This window comes from Molossus molossus, unplaced genomic scaffold, assembly GCF_014108415.1.
Source record: "Molossus molossus isolate mMolMol1 unplaced genomic scaffold, mMolMol1.p scaffold_m16_p_14, whole genome shotgun sequence".
NCBI lineage: Eukaryota > Metazoa > Chordata > Mammalia > Chiroptera > Molossidae > Molossus > Molossus molossus.
In genome coordinates this window covers 36,238,381-36,247,476 of record NW_023425349.1, presented here as the reverse complement: position 1 = coordinate 36,247,476, position 9,096 = coordinate 36,238,381, and the positions used below count along the sequence as shown (strand labels likewise).

Below are 9,096 nucleotides of genomic sequence, written 5' to 3'. Positions count from 1 at the left end.
GCATGTTTCATAGATCTAAAAACTTCCCACTGTGAGCACCTGCTACTCTGACTGGAGGTTTCCTCCGATCCCAAGAGCCTTTCATGACTGCATACAAGCCAGAATAATGGGCTTTATGCCCCCATGGAACAGTAGTGAAATGATAGAAAGAAGTAGATGAGCCCTGGCTGGTTGCTCAGTGGTTAGAGCGTGGACCTACGGACCAATGAGTTGCAGGTTCTATTCGGGTCAAGGGCAAGTGTACCTCGGTTGCGATTGTCCCCAGCCCTGATTGGGGTCGTGTAGGAGGCAACCACTCGATGTGTACCTCTCACGTCGATATATCTCTCTCTCTCTCCCTCCTTCCCTCCCTCCCTTCCTCCCTCCCTCCCTCCAAATCTATCTGAACAAAAATGGAAAAATATGCTCAGATGAGGATTTTAAAAAAAAGAAGTAGTAGATGGGTAAACTTTTTTTCTCACCCCAGGGGTGAAACAACTTTGAAGCATGTACTACACTGTCTCCCAGAGGCTCTCCAGTGAAACAGCCCCAGTTGCCCAGAGTGGTAACCTGCATACTGGCTTCCTTCCCATCCCTGCCTCACTTCTCCACTCCCGACTGGCTGGGATCATCTCCTAAACAAATGACTTGCACTCAAATCCTTGCCTCAGTGTCTGCTTCTGCGGAAATCCAACCTAAACACTCCTCCTGAGTATTTTCTAATGATACCATTTTATTTCTCTTTTTAGATAAGTCATGACACAAAGAAATAAATTATATTTGCAGAGCACATTAGAGTATAAACTTAATGTCTATGAGGAACTTGGTTGAAAAAAGTAATTACATTTTCTTTGTAATTATATGATAAATTTAAAATAAAGGACTTGGAAAAATAATGTTTATTTTGGCTAAATATTCAAATAAAATGTTTAAAATTTTCATGAGAAACTTGAGCATGTTTCTGTGAATATTACCTTTTTGATATTAGGTTTCATGATAAAATAGATATAAAATTTCTTCTTCCTTTTTTTAAATCCTCACTGAGACATGCTTAGAGGGAGGAAGGGAGAGAGAGAGAGGGCGAGGGAAGGGGGGAAGAGAAACATGGATGTGAGATAGAAACATGGATTGGCTGCCCCAACACACACACACACACACACACACACACACACCCAGCAGGTGACCCGACCAGGGATCAAAACCACAATCCATGCATGTGCCCTGACTGGGAATCTAATCCGAAACATTTTGGTGCAGAGGACGATGCTCAACCAATAGAACCACCCCGCCTGGGCTATAATTTCTAATTTTAAAATGCTAATGATAATCTTTTCAAATTTTTTTGTAGTCACACCTATGATTGGCACACCAGTAGAGAAGTTCTCTTCTATACATTATAGTGTAAACATGCTAATGTATCCTTTAACTATACCCTACAATTTAAAATATTCCACCTATAATTTACACTTTATTTTCAACTTCTGCTTTTAGGCCTGGTTGACTTATCACACTATGTATTGACTTCATAGTTTAACTCTCTCAAAATTCTAAATTTTTAAGAGTTTAAGAGATAGTCACTGTAACCCCAAGTAGTGACATTTATACCATTGATGGTTCAAGTTAGACCTTGTATTTCAATTCAGTACTTCTTTTTTGTGTAAATCACGGATGTTGTAGTGGTCTCTCTTGAAAAGTTTTCTAAATATTAAAAAGAAAGTCACAGGAAGCCCTTCTAACTTATCCTGCCCTACCTTCCACCATCTCTTCATTCCCAGCCTTGTACCAGCAATACTGAATTTATCCTTCAAACCCCTCCTCCCCAATACTTTAGAGAAATAAATGAACTAAGCCCTGGCCCAACTGCAATAGTCTGTTGCATTCTTTGATGTTCACGCTACTTCCTCTGGAATGCTTTTCTTTATTTTTTCTGTAATTCACTCTTGCCCCCTTCAGTCCATTCACACTTCAGCTAAAGGAAATATTTCAAAACACAAATCTGACCATGTCATTCCCCTACTTAAATTCTTTCACAGATTTCCACTGCTCATCCAATTAAGACTAAACTCATTGTTTAGTCTTACTTTTAGAGAAGATCTTGTCTATCTGATACTATCTACCACTCTCTCCTTGTCTATTCACATACCCAAACACAGGAGCTTTCTTTCAATTTCTTGAACCTACTCAGTTAAGATTCGTGGGTTGGAAGCTAGAAAACTACTCTAGTTAACTTAAAGATTGATGGGACTGCCCTTTGTACCATTTCCAAACCATATGAGTTCTGTGGTATCCAGGCCTTCAACCTCACAATTACAGATAGTTAACAGTAACTCCCAGAACAGGAGAGCCTGGGTTCTTGGCATTATCAGCTCTTCTTATTATCTAGTAGGAGGGACATGGCTATAGGAGTCCATGTGGATATCTGCATGCCACATCCTCCAGTGTCTTGGCCTCTAGCCAGATAAATTCAGAGAAGCTCTAGCTCTCAATTAGTTGGTTCATTTATTCATTCAATCAACAAGTGTTTTTGAGCACTTTCTACATGCCAGGCATTGTTTTAGGTGCAGGGACTACCACAGTAAACAAAACACAGTTCATGCTTTCAAGGCACTTACAATCTAGTGTGGAGAGGCAAACCATAAACAAAGAAATATACAGGTTATGTGGGGATAAGTTCTATTAAGAAAATAGGATGGGAAGGGGTGGCCATTGGGGCAAGATGGCAGCAGTAAGGCATGTGAGGGCATGGGGGTGGTCATCATGCCCAGGATGTTGGTGCTGTGCCTGCAGTGCTGAGCGCGCTGGCAGCAATGTAGTCAACAAGGTGATCCTGAGCACCTTCCCATTCCCTATGACCCTGTCACTGGACCACATCCTGGTACTGTGCACAGGGCTCCCACTGCTGCTGCATGCTTGGCCTGTGCCCCTACACCACCCATCTAGGGCTCCAGGCACTGCCTGCACCCATTGCCCGGCCTGCTGTTGCCACACTTCTACCTGTGCTATGTCCCTTCATGTCCCTATCAGCTCACATCAGCATCTGGAAGATGCCAGTGTCCTACACACACAACTGTCAAGGCAACCATGCCTATCTGTGTGGTCTTCCTAACCTGGATCATCATGAAAAAGTAGCAAAACACAAAGGTATTGAGAGACTCGCAGATCCACCATCTCTGGCTGCTAAACATCTTGGACTGCCACATTGTCTTCCTTATGATCCCCACATAGGTCCTGGTGGACCTCTCAGCTTTCCCAGTCAGCAGTGACCTGACCTGTGTGTCAACAGTGGCCCTGGATGCTCCTGCTTCTGGATATCTCTGGCTTTTGTAACTTTACCCAGAATGTCATCACCTTCAGCATCCTCAACCTCATCAGCCCTCTGAGCTACTCAGTTGTCAACACCACCAAGAAAATCATGGTCATCACAGTGTCCCTGATCGTGCTGTGGAACCCAGTCACCAGCACCAACGTTCTGGGCATGATGATAGCCGTCCTGGGGAAGGTTGGAGGGAGTCTTCCTGTACAATAAGACCAAGTACGATCCAAATCAGCAAGCATGAGAACTCCTCCTCCACATCATGACAGGGGACCTGAGCAGTAAGGAGCACCATCGGAGCCCTCTGAAGAAGCCCCACAACAGTGTCCTCTTCCCCTAGTACGAGAACTATAAATATGGCCACAATGTCTTAACAGACCACTTCCAGTACAGCTGGCAGAGCTACCCAAACTCATACAGTTAGAACTGCTATGACAAGTAAAGCCTAGAGGATAGGGTGGGCCATTCTGCAACTCCTCCCACCCATCCCCAGCCGTACCAGAAACTCCTGACAAGCAGTGAATGTAAGCCCAGCTAAGGGGACGGTGCACCACCATCAGAGGACCCTGGGGTTCCAGGCCCCCAGGGACAGCAGGATGCCCTCCCTTCAAATGAGGACCACCACCCTCAAGTTCCAGTGTTTCATGCTCTTTCTTCCTGAAGTTTGTCATCTGAGGGTGGCGACACTATGGAGATCTTGGCCAGATTTTACCTTTCTGTGTGGACTTAATCCCCAAGTTATGTATTACAGAGTTCTTGTTCAGCTTCCCAGATAGCATTTCCAGGTAACCCTCTGGAAAGGCAGACTCCTTGTGGATACAGACCAAGGAGATGGGCTGTTTCCCTGTCAGCCCTATGGCTGTTTGCAGTTACTGGCAAGCGCTCCCAAATAAATAGTTATTGCAGTTACACTGAACTCTTAGAGGCTGACTCTTTGACCTGCAAGTCAGAGTTGTTGTGTTGGGATCCAGAGGGAAGAGCAGAGCAAGGCATTGCTCTTCTTGGGGCAGTAAGGAGGAGACTGGGAGAGGGATCATTAGGAAATCATGGTCAGTGTTTCAAGCTCTATTTCTGTCTTTTGTGTCTTTTCTGGTGGATCTTCACTGCTGTGGTTACCTAGCAGGATGTTGGGAAGATGCTGATTTCATGAGGATCACTCATTTTTCTAGGGAATATTTGGTAGTTGTATTTATGCCCTGGTCCCCAGGAGGGGATCTATGAGGGCTGGCTTATAGTTTGAAAATCCTTATGTTTTTAAATATTTAAAAACAAGAAAGTTGAAACCTATGTAATTTTATTGATCAATGTCACCCCAATAAATTCAATACAAATTTTAAAAATGAAAACAAGATAAGTTCCCACCATTGATGCGTGTCTTGACACATACCAGCATTTGGCAGGAAATAATGAAGTGTTAAGAAAGCGCCTCTCAAATGACCACAATTGCTAAAAATAGAATGAATCAAGCGTATCATCTCGATGGTTAGTGTGACAGACAGAAGCTCAATGCTTTGAATCCATGGCCTCTTCTTGTGGTGTTTATAGTGGGATCTGAATCATTATTATTTGCACAGGCTCCCACAATTCCTTGAACATATAGAGAATTTGGACTGTATGTACTAGTAGCATACTTAAGTAGTTTAAGATATTGAAACTCAACTGCATTATAATTACCTTGAATATAACCCTGTGGGTATTGAGCATTAGCAGGCATTTGCCATCTGATTACTGGAAATAAATTATAAGAATCATCCCCAATATGAACACTAGGTTGCATCGCACTATCATATTCCTCTAAAAGTATTTTCCCAACTTCAGATGAGTATGGGAATTGAAACATATGTCCTTTTCCTCTATTAGCAATAGCATATTGAGGCTCTTCTGGAGGGGCAGTAGGCTGGTTAATTACTGGATAAGCCATCTCAGCCCCTTTTGTGTCTTGTATGTCAAGGTGAGGGAATCGAGAGAGCAAAGTAGACCGCTCAACCTCCTTCCCATCCCTTTTCTTCTCTTTTCTATATTTGCCCAGATCTAGATATAGTGGTTTGGGACATTCGTCCTCCTCACTAGCTGGGCTAAAGGAATCAGAGTCACTACCAGACTCCTTTTGAACTGTGTCTTTACTTACCACCTTGGGAATGCCTTCCGGAGTGTCATAGATACGAGAAGGTTCCTTGATTTCTTTATCAGACATTTTTTCTGAATCTGACTGAAAAGGCTGTAAAGCTAAAGCGGCTGAGTTAAAAGCAGACCAGAGTTCAGCACTAATTAGCTCCCCATTTTGATGAGCCCTTTTTAAAGCTTTTCCTACTTGTTTCCAAACCTTCAGGTTTAATTGACTTCTTTTATCTGGTGAAAACCAATAACAGTGTTTCATTATTAAGGTTAAGAGAGAATGGAGAACCTGCTCCTTAACTGACAATCCAGTACTTTTTTTTTTTTTTAATCCTCACCCTAGGACATTTTTCCATTTTTTATTCAGACAGAGCGGAAGGGAGAGAGAGGAAGAGAGAGAGAGAAACATTGATGTGAACGGGACACATCGAGTGGCTGCCTCCCGCACGACCAACCAGGGCTGGGGACAAACTGCAACCGAGGTACCGAGGTACGCGCCCTTAGCGGGAACCGAACCCAGGTCTCTCTGGACCGCAGGCCGATGCTCTTACCGCTGAGCCAAACCGGCCAGGGCTAATCCAGTACTTTTTAATATAGACCTAAGTACTGTCACATATTCATCCATTGATGATGGGAAATTCCCCATGACTTTGTTCAAAATATCCTGAAAGTTTTGCGTACTGCCGCGCAACCAAAAACCCTTTTGGTCTTACCTGTTCCCAATGCTTACTTTCGAGCCACATGTTGGGCACCAGATGTTGTATTCAAAATGACGGAAGACATGAAGAAAAGTATCAGCAGGCAAGATGTGTTCAAGATGAACGGAGGGCTACAGCTCGCTCAGGCATGTAGCATTGATCTCAGGCTCACCATGGCTTTTATTACAATGTTTAACAATTACATCTGAAGAGTATGTGAGTAATTAGCATAAACAATGTATAGTAAACAGAGATTATTTTATGTTAATATCTAACCTTTAACTATATGGTCATAAATAATGCTAATCAAGTAGTGACTAGTTTCGATGCTATTATCTAATCTTTAAGGTTTGTTTACTCTATAGTGGAAACACCATGGGCTTCATGAACCTTTGAGACAGTTTCAAGAATTTGTTTCAGGAACTGCTTGCAGTTCCTTAATCTGCATGTCTCACTTGCAAGATCACACAGGAAACTCGTCCTTGGCTGTCCTTCAGTTCTTAAGTATCCATCAGCCAGATCAGCCAGATGTGCTAGAAGCAGTGCCGGATGAGAAAGGCTTTAAGTGTTATTGTATGTCCGAATTTATCAGAGACAACTATTGCTGGCTTTAGAAAATCCTCAGCAGTTCATGGATTATTTTTTGAGGAACTCTGAAATGACTTTCTAGAACTTCTCAGGAGACGCTTTGGTATTAAGAGAGTTCACAACAACATTGTTTATAACGAGTTTATCAGTTACCGAGAGAGAGCACATTCATGTGAATGCCATTCAGTGGGAGAGACTGACTGATTTGATCAAGTGGCTGGGCAGAGAAGTCTTGTGCAAAGTGGATGAGACACCAAAAGACTTATATTCAGTATATAGCAGGAACCCAGATACTATCCGCTGGCAAGTGGAACTAGAGAAAAAGAAGAAGCAGGACCATGATGATGAAGAAAAAACTGCTAAATTTATTGAAGAACAAGTCAGAAGAGGTCTGGAAGGGAAAGAACAGGGTGCCCCTGTTTTTACAGAATTAAGCAGAGAAAATGATGCAGAGAAAGTGACATTTAATTTAAATAAAGGAGCATGTAGTTCAGCAGCAACATCTTCCAAGTCAAGTTCTTTGGGACTAAGTGCATTGAAGGTGATAGAGACCACAGCATCAGTGAAACAGAAAGCACATTCCCAGAGTTCAGCTCAACCAAAAGAAAAGAAGAAAAAGGAACCTGCACTTGATGAAATCATGGAGATTGAAGAGGGAAAGAAAAGAGCTGCCTGAACAGACTACTGGCTGTAGCCTGAAATTATTGTGAAAATTATAACCAAAAAACTCGGAGAAAAATTCTTAAGAAAAAGGGCATTGTTAAGGAAGTAATTGACAAATATACAGCTGTTGTAAAGATGATTGACTCTGGAGACAAGCTGAAACTTGACCAGACTCATTTAGAAACAGTAATTCCAGCACCAGGAAAAAGAATTTTCGTTTTAAACAGAGGCTACAAAGGAAATGAAGGTACCTTAGAATCCATCAATGAGAAGACCTTTTCAGCTACTATAGCCATTGAAACTGGCCCTTTAAAAGGACACAGAGCTGAAAGAATTCAGTATAAAGACATCTCTAACTTGCTCGAGTTTGAAAATTTGTTAACATACTTAAATCCTAAAGCATAGCCCTGGCCAGTTTGGCTCAGCAGTTAGAGCGTCAGCCTGCAGACCAATGAGTCTCGGGTTCAATTCTGGTCAGGGCACATACCTCGGTTGCAATTCATCCCCTGCCCTGGTTGGGTCCTGCAGGAGGCAACCAGTTGGTGTGGTTCTATTACACCGATGTTTCTCTCTCTCTCTCCCTCCCTTCCACTCTAACAATAAATAGAAAAATATCCTTGGGTGAGGAATAAAAATTTTTAAAAATCCTAAAGCATTAAATTGGTATTCATCAAGGCATTATGAAACTACTGTGTTAGGGTGTTTCTTTTGTATAAAACAAATGAATTTATTTAAATATTACTGTACAGTTGTTTGGCTAAATTTATCTAATTATGTTTCATAAAGTATCGAACTATGTAAATTTGTTCTTTTTTTTTTTTCTTTATAATTCCTTGATTTTTAAAATTTTCATTAAAAGAATATTATTGTGCCCTGGCCAGTTTGGCTCAGTGGTTGAGCATTGGCCTGTGGACCAGAGAGTCCCGGGTTTGGTTCCTGCTAGGGGCACATACCACCAAAAGAAGAAAGAATATTATTGTGAAAAAAAGGTCTTCCACAACACACAAATGCCCTCATCACTTTTTTTCTTTTCTTTTCTTTTTCTTTGCTGCATAAGCTATGTCACTTCCTCTCTGAGTGGGGGGGAAACATCTCACTCACCAGGAAATAAAGGGTGACTCCCATCCCATCTGTTGGGGATGGTGCTAAAGGAAGAAAGCAGTTATCACCATAGACCCTACCAGCCCAGATAGTGGTCCCTCCCAGGAGGGAGAATGCAGTCCTTCACGATCCCAGGAAAGACAGACAACCTGACCTGGACCTCAGCACACAGGTCATCATGATGTGAACTTGCCAAAACCAACTTTTTCTTGATTAAAGCACTTGATTTAACAAGCTGGATCCTAATTGGTGCTTGCCTCTTCCCTTAACCAGGATTAAATAAATAAATAAATAAATAAATAAATAAATAAATAAATAAATAAATAAAATAAAATAAAATAAAATAAAAGCCATGGTGAGCCTGAGATCAATGCTACATGCCTGAGCGAACTGTAGCCCTCCATTCATCCTGAATACATCTTGCCTGCTGATGCTTTTCTTTGCGCCTTCGATCATTTTGGTTTCTTTTTTTTTATTCTTTTTTTTTTTTTTAATCCTCACCAGAGGACATTTTTTGATATTTTGTTCATATAGAGTGGGAGGGGGAGAGAGAAAAACATCGACGTGAAAGGGACACATCGAGTGGTTGCCACCCACACGACCCAATCAGGGCCGGGGACAAACTGCAACCAAGGCACG

The 9,096-nt window shown here is 42.0% G+C and overlaps 2 pseudogenes; both read left to right on the top strand.

Moving 5' to 3' along the window:
- Positions 1-2,695: 2,695 nt before the first annotated feature.
- On the top strand, positions 2,696-3,734 carry LOC118630095 (annotated as a pseudogene).
- Positions 3,735-6,633: 2,899 nt separating this feature from the next.
- LOC118630094 lies at positions 6,634-7,761 on the top strand (annotated as a pseudogene).
- The last annotated feature ends 1,335 nt before the right edge of the window (positions 7,762-9,096 follow it).